The sequence below is a fragment of the Pleurodeles waltl genome, chromosome 5, assembly GCF_031143425.1.
Source record: "Pleurodeles waltl isolate 20211129_DDA chromosome 5, aPleWal1.hap1.20221129, whole genome shotgun sequence".
Taxonomy (NCBI): domain Eukaryota; kingdom Metazoa; phylum Chordata; class Amphibia; order Caudata; family Salamandridae; genus Pleurodeles; species Pleurodeles waltl.
The window spans coordinates 1435155335-1435179723 of record NC_090444.1 but is presented as its reverse complement, the minus strand read 5'-3'; the positions used below and the strand labels follow the sequence as shown (position 1 = coordinate 1435179723).

The window sequence follows — 24389 nt, the reverse complement described above, 5'->3', positions numbered from 1 at the left end:
ATTATTCTGAGGCTCCAGCTGTGGATTCTGGGAGTGGATGTGGGTTCGAGTCTGGCTGTCCACCATTTTCAGGTGTTCTTGTTGAGGATCACTACTTCTGCCTTGTCGTTGTTGAGCTTGAGACAGTTGGATTTCATTCCATTAGCAACCTTGTAATGCAGGTGTTGAACTTCTTTCTTGAGTTTGGGGTCTTGTTTGAAAGGTGGAGTATGAATTGTGTGTCATCAGCATAGGGGAGGATGTTTTTTGTGTAGATGACAATGGCCAGAGGGATCAAGTATGTGTTGAAGAGGGTGGGCTGAGTGGTCAACCTTGAGGCACTCAGATGGGTTTACGGGCTTCCTGAGGGGTAAGTTGACTGGCTGGCAGCATGTGCACTATCCATTAAGAAAGAGCAGATATAGCAGAGAGTGGGACCCTTGATGCCAATCTTGTGCAGGTGCCTGATATTAATGTTATGGTAATGTTTTACGTTTTATAGAGCGTATGATTACCCAAAGGTGTCCTGGCGCTAGGAGTACTGCCAGAAGACACCGCCCAAGAGAAGCTGGATACAAAGAAGTTGACACACCGGATCAGACCTGGTAAAGAGAGTTTTTCAGTTCTTTCCAGAAAGCCAAGTGATTTGGAATCTATCTGATTTGGGGGAAAGATGGTTCCAGGTGTTTGCGGTGTTGAAAACAAAACTCCTACCTCCCCATTTGGCCCGTTTATTTTTTGGGATGATCAGTTTATTCAGACCTGAGGAGTGTAGGCTCCAATTAGGTTGATACCACTTAAATCTCTGCATCAGATAGTCTGGGCCACTTAAATCTCTGCATCAGATCGTCTGGGCCAGTGTGATGCAATGTTTTGTGGCTATGCATAAAGCCTTGAATTGAATTTGTTTCCTAATAGGCAACCAGTGTAGTGATTGGATTGATGGAGCTGCAGATTTATCTTTAGGGACCCCTAGTAAAAGGCAAGCAGCAGCATTTTAAAGAGTTTGTAATTTATTTAGATGCTGCTGTAACATTCCAAGCAATAATCCAGTTTTGAAAGTACCAACACCTTTACTAGCATTTTCCAGGCCTCAAACGATGTGGGTGTGAGATCATGTCAAATTCTGCAGAGGGATCCAGGAGAATGAGGGCTGCTGTGTCTCCTCTGTCAAGGATCTTGCATGTCTCCTCTGTGGTGGCAATGAGTGCATGTTAGAATGTTTTACTGAAATGCATGTAGAAGATATTTGAGAACATATGAAAAATGTGTTCTCATGTTTGCTTTCTAGAGCACTAATCATAATTTCTAAGACAAAAATAAAGTCCTCAGTTTGTTCATTTCTAAAGGAAATGCTTTAGGTTTTACAGCTTTGCTTACATTAAGATGCCATTCAGATGTGGTACACTTTTGTCATAAATACAGAATGTTGTACATTATAACACTGTAGTGGAGCCTCAGTAGAAAAGATGGGAATCAGAGAGCTCTGGGGAATCAATTGACAGGCTGAGTCTGCTATTATTTCTATTATCTGATATCTTTTACTTAGATACCAGACTTTATTCTCACATGGCTGAGCGAGTTAGTGTGAAATTATAGATAATGTGCTCTGATTTTACATTCTGGAGCACCTTCCATAACCTTTTAGAAAGAATCGTGAGAGAACCCAGTTTTCTTTCAAACATGGTCCATCAATCCCCGCAGAGGGTCAGTATTTTTCACAGGTGAAAATCAGCTGAGAACTCACCAGAATTCCTAAACTGAGAATACCACTAACAATTGATTTATATTGTGACTAAAATCTGCTGTCACCCTTTACATGTGCTTCTTTCCGTAGCCCTCAAAAACCTGCCATTCACTACAAGGCATTTCAATGGGGATGATGTCCCTAGGTCCTGTATGGGCTGCCCCACTATATCATCCATGTTGTGGCAGCCAATTAATGTGGGCCTTTGGGACCCCCCTACAGCCCTTTAGGACCTCCCTACTGCCCCCCAGTGATCAGGTGGTCCACAGCCTATCTGGTTATATTTTTTCAATTCATTTTGACAATGAGACCTGTAGTGCTTGCCGCAACATATTGTTCATGTTGTGGCCACCCCATAATGGATCAGCTTAAAACTTCTTAATCAGTGCTGAGGTGGATTACTTTTCTTCTTTGTCATTTTGCAAAGTTTTGTGCTGATTCATTAAAAAACATTTCAATGTTATTAGCAAAACATGATCTTCCTATGGAAATTCTGATCTAACCATAACTACCCTTTGCCTCTATATATATCTTACTCCCCGCACGCTCATAGCCGATCTCTCCATATTTGGATTCAAAGTGCCCTTGCTTTTCAGGGTGAGTGTTAACAATAAAGACACTGTTCACCATTATTTTTTTAATTTATGATTTTCCTTTGCTTTTGCCAAATATAATGAGAATATTTTGTCAAAGTTATACTAATGCTACTATAATAATGTATTATTGGAGCAGTTTTTGATTTACTTGCTGTACAGTGCCACATTATTATAAATATCTATGTATATATATTTCTATGTATATATATGCATATATATGTATATATATATATATATATACATCTAGATAGATAGATAGATACATAGATAGATAGATATTCACTTACAAAACAAATATTGTAGTTAGGCTCACATTTTGAACGGACAAAACCATAGAAATTTACCAGTTAGAGTTTCCTGAAGTAACTATAACTCATGCCCTAGGATAACTATAACTCGCGCCCCTGCCATGCACAGGTATGTGATCAATAATTTTACTGCAGATGTTACAGTGACTTTATCAATGATGTTATCAAAAATTTAATGAGTGCTGTAATTTGCCGTGTAATTAGCAGTGCATGGCGAGACATGACAGAAAGAGAAAGAGAGAGGGAAATAGAGTTTTTTGAGGCTTTAATATCTCATATACTAAAAATTAGATATTTGTGTTTGATTTAAGGTAAAACATGTATTTGTTATTTTTTATTAAAAACTGTAATATTTCTTTTGTTGGAAAATGAAAAAGAAGAAGAATGGAAATGTGTCCAGCTGGACTTGAAACCCAAAACTTCAGTGTGAAGGTCTGTGACCTTCTCACTGATTTATGGTAATTTAAAAAAAAATGTTTTTTGCCCTTTATGGACTATCTGGGACCGCGAGTGAGCTCTCAAGAGCCCCACCGCAGTACCTATATATTTATTTACTTTTTATTTTTATTTTTTTTCAAGATATTTTTTTCAATAAAAAGCCCTGGCACTGTGGGGCGAAGCACTGAGGGGTAATATATGCATATACATATTATCTGACTGCAGTATTTAAAATAGCTGTGACAGTTTAAAATGCAATGTGACATGTTCTCTTTATTGTGCGAATTGGGGCTTTATCTTAAAAATACCGCAGCTATAATAACAATGTTAAATGTGTTAATGTTTTAGAACTGATATAAAAAGTATGGAAATATTCAAAAGTGGTAATGGAAAATAATTATGTTATAAATTCCTTTTATTAAATCACGAAATTTCTCTGCTCTACTGAACATGGATGTCTTACTTTATGTCTGTTGTATAATTATAGTTAGCTGCAGGTAGTCAGACCCAGCTGTTACAGGAAGTAGTAACAGGTGCAGGAAACAAGGGAAGAATGTCAGAAAATTAGAAGTGTGAAATTCTCACAAGTATAAATTTTATTAGCAGTAGGTAAGATGATAAGTATTTGAAGCACATATAATGTTGATGGAAAAAAAGCAATTACTAAAATCTTACAGCATGTGGAAAATTAAAGTGGCATTTACATTATTGTACAAATCAATTAAAATCAAATGAGAACCTCAACAGAATTTCACCTTTAAAATTGAAAAAATATAAAGTCAATGTATTGAAACGTGTAGATGAAAACACAAAATAGAAAAGCTAATGGCAAAATGCATGCGAGAAGGAAAAATGACATTTCTTCAGCTCCAACATTCTCTGTAAACTGTTAATAACTTGCAATGAGAAAATCAAATCGAACTTCAGAACTGGATTTTTGTTCTTCATCTGTAGATCGCTGCTGTAAATGGCCTTTAATACAAGGTCACTCCCAACCATTTTGTCTTCCTCATACTACTTTTTGCTGCATTTTTGCGTGTTGGCCTTAGGACTACGTGCACTTTACTACTTCTGACTAGTGATAAAGTACTTGTGCTATCTCCCTAAGACATGGTTTGATTGGCATATACCTGATTGGCATATTTGATTCACATGTAAGTCCCATGTAGAGTAGTGGATCATATACCCAGGGTCTGTAAATTAAATTCTTCCAGTGGGCCTGCAACACTTATTGTGCCAACCACTTAAGTAGAACCTAAAACATGTCCCAGGCCTGCTATTGCAGCCTGAGGCAGTGTCCCACTGCCATGTTGATTTTTCCATTGTTAGAAATGGGGTTCTTAGTTGGCAGTCAGGTTACACCTCTCCAAGCACCCCAGCTCCCTTTGTGTTACTGTCTAGTGAGAGGTGCAACCAACCCAACTGTCAAACCGACTCAGACAGGGAGTCCACAAACAGGCAGAGTCACAGAAATGGTTTAAGCAAGAAAATGCTCACTTTCTAAAAGTGTTGTTTTCAAACACAAAATCTTAAAATCAACTCTACTAAAAGATGTATTTTTAAATTGTGAGCTCAGAGACCCTATACTCCACATGTATAGCCGCTCCCAAAGGGAACTACACTTTAATCAGATTTAAAGGTAGCCCCCATGTTAACCTATGAGAGGGACAGGCCTTGCAACAGTGAAAAACGAATTTAGCAAGATTTCACTGTCAGGACATATAAAACACATTACTATATGTCCTACCTTAACCATACACTGCACCCTGCCCTTGGCGCTACCTAGGGCCTAACCTAGGGGTGTCTTACATGTAAGAAAAGGGAAGGTTTAGGCCTCGCAAGTGGGTACACTTGCCAAGTCGAATTTACAGTTAAAACTACACACACAGACACTTCAGTGGCAGGTCTGAGACATGATTACAGGGCTACTTATGTGGGTGGCACAACCAGTGCTGCAGGCCCACTAGTAGCATTTGGTTTACAGGCCCTGGGCACCTCTAGTTCTCTGTACTAGGGACTTACTAATAAATCAAATGCGCCAATCATGGATAAACCAATTACATACACATTTTGTACAGGAGCGTTTGCACTATAGCACTGGTTAGCAGTGGTAAAGTGCCCAGAGTAGCAAAAACAGCAAAAACAGAGTCCAGCACACATCAACAACCTGGGAAACAGAGGCAAAAAGTTAAGGGAGACCATGCCAAGGGTGAAAAAGTCTAGCATCCATTTGAAACCCATTGCCAAGTTTTAATCCTCCGTTTCATTACATATACGTCACCCCTAAGGTAAGCTAAAGGTAGCCCATAGGGCAGGGTGCTATGTAAATAAAAAGGTGGACGTACTCTTTAGTTTTAAATGTCCATGTAGTGCAGTTCCTAATATGGTAGTAATACTGCGGGCTTAAGGGCAGTAGCGCTACTGCGTGTGGGTGACTGAGTCAGTTTCACACCGTCTGGAAGCTGTTGGCCTGATTCCTGGCTAGCCCACAGTGCCTCACCAAACACCATAAAGGAAAGGTGATTTGTGGCAACCTAATTATGACACCCTGACTCCTCAGGGAAGCCGTGGTGAACAGATCATACCCCTTTCACTCAGTGACTCAGAGACTCACATAAGCCACGGCAGAACAAGAGCTGCAAAATTAATTTCAATGCATTTATTGAAGCAATTACATCATAATACAAAAAGCATGGGCTGCGATAATTAGTTAAATGAAGCATAATGCAGTTATCATCATTACAATCAGTGTGAAGAAAATAACCGTACCATCTTGGTATGATCCTAAAAGCCTAAAGATTCCTACCCACAACCTATGTCTAAAATCAGAGAGCATCGTGGTGGTAACCTTTCTGCCCACCCAGGTCTAAGAGATGAACACAAACTCCATACCTGAAAAGACTGATAAGGATCTGCCTGTTGTGGAGAAGGCAATCCTCTTGATTGGCTGAAGAGTCAGCACCTGGATCAGTGAAGCTGTCAATGTTATGGTGTACGTCGCAGGATGACCATGACTGGAGTGCCCTCTGCCCCCCTTAGGCCTATGTGGTATTTATTTAATACAATCTGCAGTGTTCTAAGAATGGCCCTGATGTATCACTATGTCTAAGAGTTAGGGACTGGCTCCTTAGCTCCTGCAGTGGCAATACAAGCTAGAATATCACGTACTAAACATGACAGCCTTGAACAAGGCACAAAGTGAAATGCGTGCGAGGGGCTGATAAAATGTGCAGCATGTATAACAATGCCTTCTCAGAAAGAAGCAGCGGATTAAAATATAAAAACAACAAGCTAAAAGATGGCTGTGTCAAAACATATGAAATTAATAAAAATGTCATTACGTCTAACGTGCACATGCTATGGACCTAATCCTAAAATAAGGATGCCCAATCCAAGCACTAAAGAAAATCCACAACAGTCCTAGTACTGAAAACTCACAAATTTGTTTTATCACTACTGTGAGGCCAATGCTCCCATAGGATAACATTGGTAATTCCTTCCACATTTAATATGCTGTTTTTCTAAACCAGGGGTAGTAGATATATCATGTTTGCCTCTATGAACTTGTAATGATAAACCCTTTTCAAAGGGAAAGTCAGTTTTATCAATATAAGTTTGAAAATGCCACTCTTACAACGTTGGCTTTTTCCTGCTCTTAGCCCTCTGTGCTTACAGCCTTCCTTAGGTCAGATGACTGGGTGTAACTAACATTTAGGACTTTTTGAATTTACCACATTTGGTCACACAACAGGGGGATTAGCAGAGCCTGAAAAGGCCAATAACTCACTTGATGAGAGGGGCGGAGCTAAGCACAGCCCCACTTGTACCTGAATACGCTGGGTTCTGATACCACGCAACAGGCTTAACGACCTTGTATTGTCAGTGCAGCCAGTTAGAAGCCAGGGTGAGGGAGGCAGGCAACTCCTGGAATCTCAAAAGACCCATCTGGAAATGTTTCCCTACTTTTAGGCGCAGGACACCAGGGTATAAAAATAGGTCTCTCAGACCTACTCTTCATTTCACTACTGGACCTGCAGAAGGACTCTGAGAGGACTGCCTGCTGCTGTGACCTGCTGTGCACTCTGCCAGACTGCTGCTGTAGCTGGAAGGACTCCTTTACTACCTAGATCCTGCCTTGAACCTTCAGATGCCAGCTATGCTGTGGAGCCCTGCATCTTCACTTACACCCAGGACTTCCAGAAGTGACTGCAAGGGCTAATTTTGTTGGCTTCTTGTTCAGAGCCATGGGGACATAACAGCTTCCTACCATCTGGAACCTGCACCTCAACCCAGCCTGAGTGCTGGACCCTTGGTTGTTGTGCTAAAGATGCCAGGGTGGCCATTGTCTACAACTGAGGACGTGCTATTTTGAACCTTAGCCTTTAAAAATGTATAACTTTGGTTCAACTAATTGGATTTTGATGGTTTTGGTGTCAAATAATTTATTCAAATGTTCTCTATCTTTCTAAATAGGTTTGGGATCTTTAGTATCTTATGTTATCACTGTATTACTGTTTGTGTACTGCATACATACTTAACACATTGCCTCTGATTTTACCCTGACTGCTTTGTATGCCAAGCTACCCAGTGTTAAACCCCTGTCCTCTCTTGGTAAGTTTAATTTCTTGCGTTGAAGTTCTTGTCCTGAAATACATTAGCACATACACGCTATGGTTAGCAGTTGCTGCCCACAAAACATATTTATATGTATTTCTTTATCTGGAGGGCTGTGCTGCTTTTGATGGCTAGCATGTTTTTTTTTTTTTTTGACTGTAGCTGGCCCCATACAATGTGTGCTTCTCAGCATCCCTTGAAAATGTGAAAAATGTCACGGCTTCCTTTCCACTAGCTGTAAATCAATGCGCTTATGACCCTAGTCTTTTTCATTATTCAGGACTGTGCTCAGCTTAAAATTCTCATTACGCTTGAACTATAATGAACCACCACAGGCCATGAATGTCCTTGTAATGGGATCTGTATTACCAAATAGTGCACTGATATATTGTGGGAAGTTTTCACATTCATATTTTTTAATACGTAGAAACTAGATGGCAAGTTGCTGTAACTAGGTTACCCAAGTTATCCGAATTGTGGGTATTTCTGTTGATGTCTCCCTTCCTCCCATGTTGTTTTACATTAGTCTTCAAGAGACTTGTTACCTATAAATAACCTTCTATCATTTTGTCTTTTTCAGTGTCAATATCAAATGGGGCTCTACATTCACTAGTTTGCAGATATAAACATGTGTATTCTCAAATACTTTTTTTCTTATTTGCTGTATTTTATACTGCACCTGTAAGCCAATCACTATTATGTCCAGTTGGTTATTTTTAATACTTTATGACTTTACATGTGGTAATGTAAACACAAGTCGCCATACTCGTTCTCCCCCCAGCCATTTTTGCAGAGCAATTGCTTGTATACTCAAAGAGGTAATCACAAATGTATATGAGGCAATTTTATCTACAAGTATAAAAAATCAAGGATCGAAATAAAGAAAAGAAAATGTACATGAGTGAAAAAGAGTAGGCTGCTGCGCAAACCATACCCTGCCGCTCTCCATTTTGTAGCAAAATCAGTGATTAGGCCCCATATTCACCCTCTTCCCAAAATTATAATTAAGTAACAGTAAGAAATACCACTTACCAATCAATGTTTGACCCGCCTGGCCTCTCATGCTAATCGAGCATTGTCCAAGGGACCAGCCAAAAAGCTTCACGTTATTCTAGGTCATTGTTAAGGTTTAAGCACATATTGTCTTCCTAATGAGCACATCTAGCTCCCTTATGACAACCCTAATTATTTTTCTGCTGGCTGAAAATATATGTGAACGAAATTATATTCTTTCCAAATATTTGTCTCCCCTATTGTCTCAATTGAATAGAATGTGATCAGAACTATTCAGTAGCCCTGCCTGTGTCCTGTCGTGAAAGCACTTGGCCCTTTTTGAGGCCGTCCTGCCCTCTCTCTGAACGTATTGACCTTAATCAGTAAGCCCCTCATTCTTTGGTTTGAGGGTAACGATGAATAAAGGAGGATTTTAATTCTGCACTGTGCACTCTTTAAAGAACCAAATTTACAAACTCATTCAGGCGTACTTTTAATTCTCCATTATCGATGCCCAAGGCATGTGTGCCACAACTACATGTGGCATCCTACAAGGTGCGGGGTAGTGTTTCTATAAATCTGAACCGAAAGCGTTTTCCATAATTCAGAGCCATGGAGTGCAGAGCTGTACTCGTTGTAACATTTTTTTAAATATACGAGTCCAAAAGGTTCTGCCCATCCCCATCAAATCAATTATGTTCTGAGTAGAGCACGGATGTCTCGCTGAGCATGATCACTTGGGCTAATGTCAGTGGACTTCTAGCTGCCCTGTACTGAAGCATCCGAAGCCAGCACTAAGCCTCTTAAGTTGAGCCATGTAAGTCGAGTTAGTGTGGTCAAGCAGATTTATCTATTTTTTGTGATGTGAAAGGCAAAACCTGCCGCCAGCGAGAGTTAAGCTTTATCATCGCCAACTGCCGAGATACGCCCAGCCCAGGTTTTTTTATTTTGTGGAGAGAAGTATATATATATATATATATATATATATATATATATATATATATATATATATATATATAACTTCAGCACTGTTAGGGATTTGTACCACTGTATGTTGGTGCTTCGTACAAAAAATCACTAACAAGTGTGCTAAAATATTACATTCATACATTCACCCTAGCACCCTAGAATTGTGTACTATCATTGCTTAAACATTGCATCCTAAGAGTGCACTCCTAAAGCATTTTCCATTTAAATATAGCCTTTCCAACTTTAAACTGATTCAATGGCTATAAAATAGCTTATGATATTTTCAGATGTTTTCTGTTTTCCAAACAATGCCAACTTCTCATTTGAAATCTCACCCTTGCCCACGTATGCTCTGTCAGAATAATATACTGATGGTTGTAAGGGACTTTGATCCAGCTGCTTTTAACACTTGGCATTGTCTGGAACTGCCAGGCACTCGTTTTCTGTTACCAACTGTGTTAATATTGCTTCACTAAAAGTGCCACTCAAAATACTACCAGAAGGAGGGCAGCCCGATAAATACTGCTCGTTTTCTATAACTCTGTTTTTTTCAGGAAGATAAAGAAATATGTAAACAGGGACAAGCTCGTGTGGCAAGGAGCAGAAATGGAGGGGTCGGGGTAGGTGGAAAGGTCACGTTGGAATATTAGTTGTCGTTTATTGTGGGACATGTTTTGTGTCTGTATGTCTTCTTTGTAGAAGGCATGCATGTTTCTGATTGTCTTTGTTTTCATAATGTGGCTGTCCAGTTTACAATCATTTTACATTCATTGTTACCCTTGGAAATTCACAGAGAGCACTGTTAAATATACAGAGCTGTCTGCAATGTAATATATGCAGTACTTGGTTTTACCGATTGTGGTAAAACTATCAACTGGCTGACATTGTAGAAAGTACAGCCACGGTGTGTCCACCATGTAGCACAATAGCTATATTAAACAGATGTAGCGCTAGCATGATAGCTATATAAAACAAATGTAATGCTAGCATGTAAAGGCCATTTTTTATCTCTGCCATAAAACATTCACCAGCCTTTGTTTTCTAGAACGTGTCTGTGGTCAATCAAAAACACAAAAATAAATGAGAATACATAAGATATATTCAGAACAGCCTCCTAAATCCATGTAAAAAAAAAAAAAAAAAACGTTGGGCCATAACTTTAGGATATGCTGATAAGCAGATATTGTTCAGGATAGATATTCTTATTTCTGTCTCAGCATCGTGCTACTAATATCCGCATCCTAAGCGCCTCCTTTTTTTCCAAAGAAATTGAGATCCAGATCGAAACACATTTTATCACATAGATTTCAAGGATTGCGCGGCCTTAACTTATTGTTTACTTTGATAAATGTCATTTCTTGATATCAACTATTCATGTGTTCTTTATTGAAGATTTATTATGACCATTTATCTTTATATTGTGTGCGTGCACTGTATATGTGTACTGTTAATAGGCGACGAAACATACAGACCGCAACCCTACATACAGAGCAATAGATCACGGTACTGGAGTGATGGCTTAAGGGCTGCGTTTGTTGATTTGTTTTCATGAAAATGACCTGGTTGGTTTATTTCTGAAACTGGAAAGGGTGAGCTTTCTGAACTGAAAATGATGTTTATGAACAAATCTAATCCCACATATTATTTTTGCAGAGGTGCATGTTTCTGAACTCATAACTGCTCACTTTGTGCTAGGGATGAGCGCAACAGCTAACAGTGGGTAATGAAAGGTTGGCATTCATTTAAAAAAATCCTCTTCTCCTTTCATATTACCACAATTGAGGTAATATATTGGTGAACTATCAGATCAATGTACTTTCCGTGAATTGAAATCGTTTTCTATCATCTGGTGCACGTTAAACCCTAGGGGGCATATTTAGCTTTAAATCACACAGCCCAGCAAGTCACCTTTCTGCACTGTGCTGTGTGATAGGGAAAGGGCAGGAATGTGCTGTGCTGAACATTGTAGGGCACATTCCTGGCTTTTTCCCAGCACTGGCACACAGTGCCTTGCCTAGCACTATCACAGGCATTTTTTGTGCACAAAAAGACACTTCTCTCCACAAAAACAATCCTGAGAAGTATATTCCTATTTCTTTGTGTACTGCAGAATCAGGAGTGGCTTGCGTGTTGTGTAAGGGGCAGGCGCTGTGGGGGGAGATGTGGGGGTGTAATAAACTTTAGAATAAATTAAATTAAATAAAAAACACCACTTACCTTTTCCACGCAATCCCGCGCCTCTTCCCTGCAGGCTGGCTGTACGCAGGCACAGGCTCCCAGCCTGCCCTGCGGCCAATCCTGACGCTGCTCAAAGTAGCATCAGGATTGGCTGGGAGTGCCCAACCAGGGTGCTCCCAGGCAGACTAAGAGCCTGTGCAAGCTCTCTGAAGCCCGGCAACTGTGTTGCTGGGCTGCAGAGAGCACACTGCGCATGTATGTTTGGTCGGCCCGAGACAGCTCGCCAAACATACATGCACTCTAAAGGGGAGTGCTGAGCACTCCCCCTCAGTGCACGTCACAGCCTGTGGCCCCACCCCATTAAAAGAAAAGGATAATAAACAAAGTTTATTATCCTTTTCTTTTAAAGGATTTGCAACTGCCGCTGCTGGCGGGTGGGATGACACTCCTCCGCCCATAAGGAGGCGCCGCCCCTGTGCAGAATGCAGCACACATGGAAAGAGGAAATAATGAGGCAAAATACAAATATTTCTCCCTGTTACTCCTCACCTAGGGAGGCGTACTTTTTGGACACATTTAAGGGTCTACTAGTAATGGAAAATCTAGGAAAGCGCCAAAATCCATGGGTGGATGAGTATCAACACTAATGCTACACCCACGGAATGCCTTACCAGGGCAGAGTAACACAAGGTAGTGATTTGTGCCATGTTACGTTACTCTAGATTTATCAAGCCAGACAAGGCCACACATGCTGGCCTTGTCTGGCTTGATAAATCTGCCTTAAGAGTTGCATCTATCTTGCTCCACATTGCGTGGTGCAAGAGCGATGCAACTCTTTGACCAATATAGCCCTCATTTGTTTTTATACAGAATGTTTCTCATACTAGAATGGACCACAGAATGACTCTGTACAGCTATTGTCGTTTGCATGAGTCACATCAACTGGTGCTTTGGAGGAGGGAACAGCTGTGCAACTGTTCACTTGCAATTTCACTTTCAAAAGCACGTACATTCAAGTCGGAAATTCTCTGACCTAATGCATGAGCTTCAGACAGCACAGTTCAAAAACATTGAGCAGTGGTTGCCTCTCTATGTTGTGAGCAGTTAGTGCACTAACTAGGAGAAAGTCTGAGTTAAATGTATGTGCCTTAGACACTGTAGTCAGATAACAACAGGCACACATCCGTGCTCTCTGAGATTGAATGCATTTGGGATGTGCGCTCTGCCGTTTGCTGCATGTGCGTCTGCCTGCATGAATCATTTTGCTGAAAATGCTTGGAAACTGACAGATTCAGCAGTATTAGCGTGAGAGTCTTACAATGGCCTTCCTTCAACTTTTTGCTTGGCTCCCTCCATTTTTCTGAACTTATTTCTGCTGGGGTTTAGGTCTGTGCATTTTACCACTGCTGACCAGTGCTAAGGTGCTTGTGCTCTCTCCCCTAAACATGGTAATATTGGCTTCTACCCAACTAGCATATTTAATTTACATAAAAATCCCTAGTCAAGAACACTACATGTGCCTAGGGCCTCTAAATTAAATGCTACTACTGGACCTGCAGCACTGATTGTGCCACCTACATAAGAAGCCCCTTAACCATGTATAAGGCCTGCCATTGCAAGGACTGTGTGTGCACTTTACTGCCACCTAGACTCAGCATTTAAACCCCTGTGTCAACCCCTTATTCTCCCCTCTTCTTAAATATAAATCACCCCTATGAAAGGTTCTATGTGACCCACAGAACAGGGTGCAGTGTATTTAAAAGCAGACCATACACTTTTAGGTTTTACATCCCCTAGTAGTAAAAAACACCCAGTGCATTTTTCACTAATGTGAGGCCTACTCATCTCATAGGCCACCATTGATATTTCCTTATTATACATTTAGCTCTAATTCCTGATCAGAAATGAGCTACATCATGTTTCCTATCTTTGGAATGGTAAAGATTAATCCTCTTTATTGGTAAAGTTTGAATTTAACATGCTATTTTAGAAATTACACTTTTAGAACATTAAAACAACAGATGATGGATGGAATGTGGAACAAATCAAACATTCACTCCTAGTCACAGATCTGGGTTTAATCCATCAGGTCTTTTGCTCACCATGCCGTTCCAGTTTGGATCAGGCCAAATGCAAATCAGTCTTGACCCTGCTCCCCACGGTAACAGTCCAGCCCGAACTGCCACACCAGGTCTTCCTGGTTTTCTGTTCTTCACATTCTGCCCAAGGAATTTGCCTCATATGTTCGAAGATTCTTAAAGCTTGCTACTAATCAGTTTTCCAACAACGTATTGCTATGTCTTCAAAGGTACTTTGAATATGAAATGAGCAATGCATCTGAAATGGAAATGGCACAGTCTTTGCGGAATGTATGTGTTTGTGCCATGTATTTGAATAAGGTTAAATCCACCACATTTCTGTAACATGGTCCTTAATAAATGCTCAGAAACAATGAACATATAATAGGACTCTTCACCGACACTCTTCGCTTATGTATTGCCTCAAAAAACTCTGTTGGAAGAACAGCAAACTATTAAATATCCTGTAAGTATTACAGTCGGCAAGGTATTTTCTAGTGGCATACAACATTTGCATAACTTGCTTTTGCGTAATTATGTCTAATTCCGGGAAATATACTTGAAATTACACTTAATTGCACACAGCTCCCATTCAACATTGAACGCTCTATTTTAGCACAAAATGAATTCCTGTATTATTTCTTGATACTAAGACTCATTCTTCACTATAAATAAGAACGAAAACCACAATTGGAACAAACATAGCTGCTTGCATTCTGGTTGTCTTACACTTCGCACCTTAATTTTGCTGCGAATCGAAATGTATTTAAGCAACATGGTACAGTGGTGCAATTTTAGAAATTTTGCATAAGTGTAACACAAAAATCCTGACATTATACAAATTGCACCAGCATTAACTTAAATTTCATTCTGGTGTGGTATCTCCACGTTTTTTATGCTGATTTTTCTATCTGATTTTCCTGTCACTGATATTTGAAAGTTAAGTGAAGAAACCTTTATGACGCCTTGGCTCGTTCAAAGTTCAATGGTGAGCATGTTGAGTCAGAACATGACTCAGTGTGGATTTTGATGCTAATTCCTAAGTATATTTGCAAGCCAAAGAAAATGAGAAAACATAAAAAAGTAGATACATATCCTCACTTAGTCATAGAACATTTTACAAGAAGAGAACAATGTTCAGAACTAATTGGTCACTTTCATAGGACTTACAGCAGCGGCCAGGCCTCGCCATGAATGTTTCAGGCTTGGCATATTATGGTGTTTGTTCCAGAGAAGAAAGTTTCATGCTCACTGAGAACTGTTTTCGAAGCTCAGCTTCGTAAAAAATTATGATTATCTGAGGAGACTTTAAAAACGGGCCCCATTGTATCAGATCAACTGTATAGAGGTTCATGACTAAGAAATCACAAAATCATTTGAGACCATGTTTATCAAGACGAAATCAAGATGAGGGTCTTTGGATGGAAATTGTGGCTGTTTGAGGAAAGCCTTTTCAGGCAGCTGATCCTTGCAGCCATGAGTGAAGGTGACACAAGTCGTGTGAAATGTCTTGATAGGAAACCAAGCTGAAAACATGGGACAAAATGAAAGTTCAACTCTGCAAGGTCTCTTTTTAATGGGAGCTAATCAGACCATTGGTTCGGTTATCTCTAAACTCGTTAAGAGGCTTTAATAGCTTCCTTGCAAAATGTCATTTCCTCACTAAATCACAAAGCCCACGCACTCTTTGTTCAATTGTCAATAATGCTGGGGCAACCTGCCCATCCAATGCTGGACATTATCCACGAAGCTAACTTTTCACAGATGTACTACATTCTCGAAATATATTTTAGCATGTTTTTTCCTAGCAGGTAAGAAAAACTGAATTTCTAAAATCATTAATTTGAGATGAAATTATGGATTTCCAATTTTCATGTGACGATCAATAAAAACATTGCTATTAAGTTATGTAATAAAACCCAGCTACAGACAAATTAAAAAGGTGTCCTAGATGAGATAAGGTATAGAATAAAGCATCAAAAGCTTATATTGTAAGGACATGCCACTGGTATATTGAACAAGATAGATCCAAAATACACACGATTAAATGCATGTATTAGGGCATACATCATCAAGATGACTTGCAATATCCATTTTACATACAATTAGCAGCGTCGGCGGCCGTAAATCTAAAAGGGAGGGGCAGGAGAAATAATATATATATATTTTTTAAATCGTAGCTTGTTGGTGCTGCCTGCCCCATTGCTCCTTTTCTCTCTGGTGTTCCAGAAGTGCCTGGGACACTAGCACAGGCTCCCCATGCTATCCTGATGCTGCTCTCATGCTAAACCTAGCATGAAAGCAGCCGCAGGATTGGTCTGAGCTGCTTGTTCTGCCTCTCAGACATCGCATGGGTGTCTGTGCAGTTTCTCCAGCCCAGCTGTGTAACACAGCCGGGTTGGCGAACCCTAAGTGCGCATGTGTGTTTGGCCAGCCTAAGACCACCAGTCAAAAACACATGTGCACTTCAGTGCATAGATTCCACTCCCCCTTCCCTCTCCCCCTCCCATGGCCCAGCCCCGCCCCTCCCTTCACATGCTGGCTCAGCTGAGCCAAAGAAGGAAAAATAAAACAGTAGTGAAATATTGTTTTATTTTATCAGGTGCTGGCTTAGCCAGGGGGGCAACATTCGTTCACCATTGCAAAGGAGCCACCCCTGACAATTAAGGCTCTTATTTCTTTATAAGGAGTGTGCTTTAGAGGCTATAGTGAATGCTGGCACTAACAACGTAATACCCATTTACAGGTGAAGGTGGTTTACTGCCATATAATGGGTGGCTACGGACCCATCTCAAGATTCCCAAGTTCGTAGATGAGTAGCTAGTACATTACAGGACATTTATTTGTATACACTGGATGGAGGTAGAATCCTCTCAAGATTCCTAGGTCCATGCATGAGTAGCTAATATAGTACAATATCTTTCTTTGCATTCTGGTACTAGCAGTGCCGAATTTGTAGTACTAAAACAGAACTAAAAGTCCCAGAATGCAAATAGATTTGTGTCTGGATGAACTACGCCCCAATTTACCTCGGAAAGCATGAGAGGTCTGATGGGCTTGACACTGATTGCTCTTCTGAGTATGCGTCTAGGTGACCTTAGCCTTAACCTCGGTTGCTTATGAAGGATAACTATCAGAGAGTGCAATATTTCACAACTGTACAGGCCCACTGTGAGAAAGGAAAAACTTCTCTTTGTGAGGCATGACATCCATTCAACAAAGTCTTTCTAATTACCAAAGGAAGTGTGTGAAGTGTAAGGAGCGGTCAAAGACACCTTGCACATGCTGCCTTTGCTTGTAAGCCCCAGTACTTAATTTAAGCCGGTGGTTTCCGGTGGGGGGCACCGGCACTAATTTTTTAGGGCTGGCACTTATTTTTCTGCACCGGACATTTTCTGCGAGCATCTAAGACATATGGGAAAGACGGAGGAAGAGAGAAAATGAAAAAGCGTGACAAAGGGATAGGCAAAAAGCTGCAAGAGTGAACTGAAGGGGCAGGAAGTGGCTGTAAATGTACTGAAGAGGTCCAAGATGGCTTCAGGATTATGCTGCCTCAGTATTCCGTGCTCGCACATTTAATTGAAGCAGACACATGTTTCAAAGCAGAGCTTTCGGCAGTGGCGGCCCGCAGTTTTAGGAGGGAGGGGGGCGGACAGCACACTTGCACTCATTCTTTCACACACATGCATGCACAAACGCACGCACATCCATTAACACTCATCAACATTCAAACATGCATGCACGCACCAAACATTCATGGAAGAAGATCACACTCACACGCACACACACACTTACCTTCAGACTCGATCCCAGGAGGGTTGGGACTGCTGCCTTCCCTCATTGGCTGACCATAGGTAGCAGTCCTAGTCTCATCACAGTGTGGGATGGGGTAAGTGAGACTGCTGACCCCACCCCACTCTGTGATGAGGTGTCACTGATTGATACTCGCCCTGGGCGCTTCAGGGCTTAAACCTGAAGCGCCCAGGTTGAAGTCAATGGGTGACGCTTTCCTCGTCACCCAGGGGAGTGCCTTGAGACACCTTTGCTGAGCTTAGGAGGTCACGCCAATAGAAGCTGTGACCTGTTCAGCCCAGCAAAGTTCAGCTCAAGCAGGCAGGAGTCTGCGCAAATCACACATGTGTGCTCCTGGCTGCCTGACCTGAACAGGAAGAGTGTCTGTCATGCTGACCTTTGTTCAGCCTGACAGCCATTCTTCATGAGGGGCAACAGGTCGGGGGCGTGGCCCCTCCACCCTAAAGGACGGGCTGCGCCTGGCTTTGGGCACTGTCACGTTTGTATTTGCTAATTAAGCACTGGCAAGCCCTCTTGTTTAGCATGAGGCTGTGAGATTAAGGAAGTGTGAGTTGCCCTCCATGAGGCATGTCTCCCATAGATCTCAGTATCCACTTGGCATTATAAAATTGCAATGCTCCTAGGTGCTTGATAGAAATGAGTGACAGGCTTCGGGCAATGCCTCTAGCTCTTTCTGTTTTTCTCTATCTAGGTGTGATAGTCAATAGCAAGCAACTATAGAAGGCACAAAGCCTTTCACAATGCCACTTATATCATTGTATACCCTAATCACACAGGTCATCGACATCACTAGTTGGCTGTAATAAATTATGTCAGGTGACTAGTGTTATGTTTTTGTTTTAATTATGTGTGTTTTGGTGTAAGAACAAACTTTTAATGAGAAAATAATTGCAGGTTTTCATATGGGAATTGTATTCTCCACTGCATAATAATCATTATTAACGAAAGTCGTTCAACCCATTAGGAATGCCAGTCAATTAGTAGCTAAGAGAAAAAGAGCAAATATGAAACCTTGAAATCAATTTGAAAAAAATAAAGTGGAGTGGTCCAGTCAAAATAATTGGAATTTTGCATAAATAAATATAACAATGCCCACATTTATCAAGCAAGTGCATACATGGTATATCCACAAAAGTACTCGGTCTTTAATGAACTCTACGAAAGTGCTGTAAATCTATGTTTGCTAGGAAGCCTAACATCCTTTCAGTTTCTCATGAATTATACTTGTGAGATTCAGTTTCAGTCACTCCCTCCCGCCCCTCGGATAAAACAACGAGCCATGCCTTCTTTCTTAGATACATATATGTTGTGTGATTCAGGGCTTAATCGTGCATTTTCTGCTTTCCCTTCATTGATCTCAAATCAGAGCCCAGAAAAAAACGTACTACGACATAGAACAAAAACAGTCTACCGAAAACCCGCTTATTAACGATTCTCTCAAGGATGCCGACAAACATGCGCTATCCTTCATACAGGCCCTTTGTCCAATGGAGCTAGCTTCCATGTCTCCAGCCTGAAGCATCCTTCAATGCTGCCCTGGTTTGAAAAACATGAGTAGTATCCATTCCAGCTGTCAGCTCCCCTTTTGTTAGCTTTTCCCATGCTTCATCTAAATGCCAGATGGACTACAGGCAAATAGTTACAATTGTATCTAAAAGGCTGTCTTATTCATGAAAACGAATTGGTGCAAAACACAATGGCTCTAAATGCTTTAAGAGAAATGTCTCGCTAAAGTGCTCTATATCTTTTGACAAATTAATCACTCTATTTTAAGTCCCCACTAGTCAACTTAGCGAAGGACAATTTAAAAGTAAATCAAAGGCAATAGTAAAGGAAGAGCAAAGAGTGGTATTAACACGTGCTAAAACAAGGGCTGGGTTACACTTTCGACTGCTTGATGAATGTCTTAATTATGTTTTAATGTACAGCTGTAGAGAGTCAAAATCGAATACATTTTGAAAGCGTGGTGACCTACTTGTACATTAATAACATAAAATAAAAGACTTATTGGCGAGCTGAAGCTGTGCAAACCTGGCCTAAAGCAATCCACATACATTTGGTGAAAGACATATATAAATGTTGCAGTAAAAAGCACTATTTGTCTTTTTCAGTCTTGTATGTCAATTAAAGCTTAATACGTTTCAATTCAAATTACAAGGGATGTGACTTATTTGATCTTGTACTGGCGTTGCCACCTGAGAACAGACACCGGTAAACATCTTATGTTTCATGACTTTTTTTACGAAATAGCTTTCAATAAATTAAAACGAATTTCACATCAGTTTTGGTGGAACATTAAGAGGCCTGGAAAGTGCTCTCCATTAGCATACATCTTGTAAGCTTTCAGTAGATAATAATTCCCCGCATGAAACAAGGCAGGGCTGCATAAATGAAAAACAGCTCAGTGACAAATAGGCTCAGAGTCAAGGGCAGGGTGATATTTTAAGGTGAGGTTTTTGTTGATTGCATTTGAAAATTTTGAATGGTTTCACAATGTATATTGGAGGTAGGTCGCTGAATTCACCACGGGTAATGTGCACAACCTTGGCAAAACCTATGAAAGAGTAAGATACATTGCACATTGGTTTATCACCACAGGCCTGTTACTACATCCCACAATTATTAATTTAAAAACCTAATATATCGTTGTGCAAAATGTATCTATATTAGTCGAAAAATTGTGTTTGTAAAAATTTTCACGGAGATGTTAAGAAGAGAGAGATTATGAGCTATAGAGATACAGTAAGTGAACAAGCTTGAGATATAATGGCAGAGAAGGGAAGGAGAAAGAGGGGAGCAGGAGAGAAAGACATAGAGAAATGAAAGAGAGAAAAGTAGGGTGGAGAAAATCTATTCTACACACAGACACATGTACATATGCATATATGCATATCCACACACATAAAAAAAATACATATACACACACACACACAGAGGTGCAGATACATATCTATATACATTATAGGTCTCTAACGCTCTAGAACCAGCAGTTATTAGGAAAGCACTTACGGAACTGGGCTATAGTGGTTTCAAGCAACAGTTTTCAAGCACTATAGTATAATGGATGTTCCACTGAGACTGGAAGCAAATCTTAGCCTAGCAGAGCCTTAAGAAATATCAGGGACAAATGTCCTAGTGTCTTTCTGCTGTGGAGAAGAAATATACTTTTCGGACTTGTGCAAATGCGAGACTAAGGTAAGGCTTCCTAAAAGGTGCAAACACGCTACGGAATCCTAGCCATTATCTACCCTGAATAGTGGATTCTACGCTAGAGGACGATGGATCGAAGCAACATAGGTTTGAGGGGATGTCATCAATGAAAGCTGTGAGGATCAACAACATCAATAACAATCAATATTATAAATTTTCAGTCAATCACTACACCAGTTTATTAAGAAGTCACAGATTTATTTCCCAATATTAACAATGCTAATGTCACGAAAATAACTCTGAAACACAAATGATATGCATATAAGATCAATAGCGGTTGATTGAAGCGTCGTATATATCTCAATTTTATTAAGACAATCAAACAAATTATCTCTAAAAGTATCACGCTTATTAATAATACAAAAACCGGTAATACTGACAAAGTATACATTAGTTCAGAATCAAATGATTTCAAAATAAGTCATGAGCATTTCACAATTAGTTCCATCATTAACCACAGATTAGCATCAACATGTTGGGCTCCATGTGAAAAGAATTAAGGGCCAGATGTAGGAAGGTTTCCTTTTGCGAGTTGCAAATTGCGAGTCCCAGCGACTCGCAATTTGCAACTCGCAAAAGGAAATGCAGAAAGGTGTCTCAGACACCTTCTGCGACTCGCTTTGGGGTCGCAAAGACCCACCTCATAAATATTTATGAGGTGGGTCGCAGTTTGCGACCCCATAGCGAGTCTAGGCACTCACGGGGATGGTGGCCTGCTGGAGACAGCAGACCACCATGTCCGTGACTGCTTTTAAATAAAGCAGTTTTTTTTTCTCTTTGCAGCCCGTTTTCCTTAAAGGAAAACGAGCTGCAAATAGAAAAAATACCGAAACCTTTTTATTTCGGTTTTTTTCAGAGTAGGCAGTGGTCCATAGGACCACTGCCTGCTCTGAAAAAATATTTTTGTGAGCATTCACAAAGGGGAAGGGGTCCGATGGGGACCCCTTCCCTTTTGTGAATGAGTTACCATCCACTTCAAGTGGATGGTAACTGCGAGTTGATTTGCGACTGCTTTCGCGGTCACAAATCAACTCTAAATCGTGATGCGGTCGCAAATAGGAAGGGAACACCCCTTCCTATTTGCGAGTCGGAATCACATTTTGCGAGTCAGTACCGACTCGCAAAATGTGATTCTGCATCGCGGAAGGCCTTTTGCGCCTCGCAAACGGCGTTTTTCGCCATTTGCGAGTCGCAAAAGGCTTACTACATCTTGCCCTTAGTAACACAAATTTAGAAAACTCCTAACTCAATTAAAATGGAAAATGTTATTAATGTGCAGCAATAAAATCATAAGTTGCAGCTGGTACCTGGAAAGCAAAAGAGACACAATTCACATTTCAATGGCATACGTTACCAAGGATAAAAGTAGAAACAGCAAATTACTTGCTTCAGCCTGGGGACACCATCAGTTATGTCATCAGAAGATTTAGGCCTAACGACAGCTACAGCCAATAAGTCTCGAACCATTAGAGTCAGACCTCATCTGCTATAATCAATGCCCCCAAATAATTCTACCCAGGTTATTATACTAAATTCTAATAAGCTCATTATTGGTCAGTCCATGGGGTGGTTTCATTTCAGCCAATTGACAACTAAATTGATGACCTAAAACACAACAAATATACTCTATCTATAACATTTTCCTCCAAAGTATCATTGCTTCTTACGTCTCGTCTGTAACTCCTTTGTTTCGTCACCTCTCGAATATCTTGTTCTCAGGAAGAAACTTTTACTGTTTCGATTTACTTCCATCATCAACAAAAGACCAGTTATTAGTAACATTCTCAAACAATAGGACATTTCAACTTATGCAATGCTTGGTTAAGACATGATCTCATAAGACCTAATTTTGCAAAACCACTAGGGATAGCTGCGGGCACATCTACACAAACTTCGAAGACACTTTTATGAAAGCTTTGAGTCATGGAAAATAACCACAGCGTCTGACTATTATTTTGCTCAGCCAAGAACAGAAAAACAAACATTTTCAAAAGTCACACGTTTTGCGCGTTAGTTCATTACACATTTTTTTTGTATGAAAATCATTAATAAATATGTTAGAAAATTCACACTCTCACAATCCCTCCTCTGATGACGATTCATGTCATCACATCAATCTATAATAAATTCATTTATTGTCATTAGATTCAAAATTTTGTCTCATTTTTTTTCGAATTATTTCTTTTTTGTCTTTTATTTCCTTTGTAAAATGTATTCATTTGTATTTCAATACTTCTTCTATTCTTCTCCAATTTTCTCCTCTTAACACATTTTATTATTTTATATGTTCCCCAAATTCCAATTAAACAAAACACAATTATTGACACCCATTTTGCTATTGTCAAAATAAAATTTCTTCCCACATTGCTAAACCAATTTCCCATAGCTTCAATCCCTTTTTCAGCCTTTTCCCAAATCGTAGTTTCTAATAGTTCTTTCAAATCCTTATATAAGTACTAGTTACATTTGTAATGAACTCTTTGACTTTTCCTGTGTTATCAGGGATATATGAACAACAATGATTCGAACCTAACAATTTACAAACTCTGCCTTCTTTCGCCAAAAGAATGTCTAACGCAAGGTGATTCTGAAGTGCCATAACTCTTGTAGCAGCCAATTCTGGCCCTCATTTCGACCTCGGCGGTCTTTTTGAAAGACTGCTGAGGTACCGCCGTGCTGAAGACCTCCAGTGCAGGCGGTTTTCCGCACAGCGTATTATGACTGCTGGCAGCCCTCCGTCCTTTTTCGGATGATGAGCCGCCAGCAGCCATACTGGCGGTCAGCGGGGAAGTGGAGGCTGCTCCACCTCCACCGCTATGTCATCAGAACACCGCCCACCGAATCACATCCCATGATTCACCATGGCAGTGTTCTGGTGACTGGGTGCTGGCGGTGGAGCAGCCCCCATGGATCCTGAATGTGTGGTGGTATTGTCTGTGTGCGTTAAGGGGGTGTGTGTCGATGTTGGGGGGTGGGGAGGGAGGTCCTGCCACCTTTGGAGGGTGGTAAGTGGGTCGGGGGTGTGAGGGGAGGACTCGGGTGGGGGAGACCCCTATCAGTGCCAGGGAAAGAATTCCCTGGCACTGATAGCGCCTACCGCCATGGATTTCATGGTGGTACAAAACCCCACGAAATCCATGGCGGTATGCAGGGTCGTGATACCGCCGGCGGTGTTGTGACAGCCGCTGGTCTGGGGACTGAAGTCTCCAGCCCAGCAGTCGGAGTGGAGAAATGGCGGTTTAGCATGGCGGTCACTGCCATGCTTGTTATGCCATTTTTTTTCTGCCGGCCTGTTTGCGATATTACCACCATTTCTCCACCGACCGCCAGGTTTGTAATGAGGGCCTCTGTATCCAGAAGAATGATAGCTTCGGAATATCTTGTCAACATGTTATCTGCTATTGTAGACAACTTCTGAATCTTAGTCGAATTTAGGACTACTCCCACTGAAGGAATTATAGCCCCA

General features: G+C 40.7%; 1 protein-coding gene across 14 annotated transcripts in view; it reads left to right on the top strand.

Moving 5' to 3' along the window:
• ADGRB3 (adhesion G protein-coupled receptor B3) overlaps positions 1 to 24389 on the top strand; it is a 1499072-nt gene that overhangs the window by 117198 nt on the left and 1357485 nt on the right. The window lies entirely within an intron of this gene.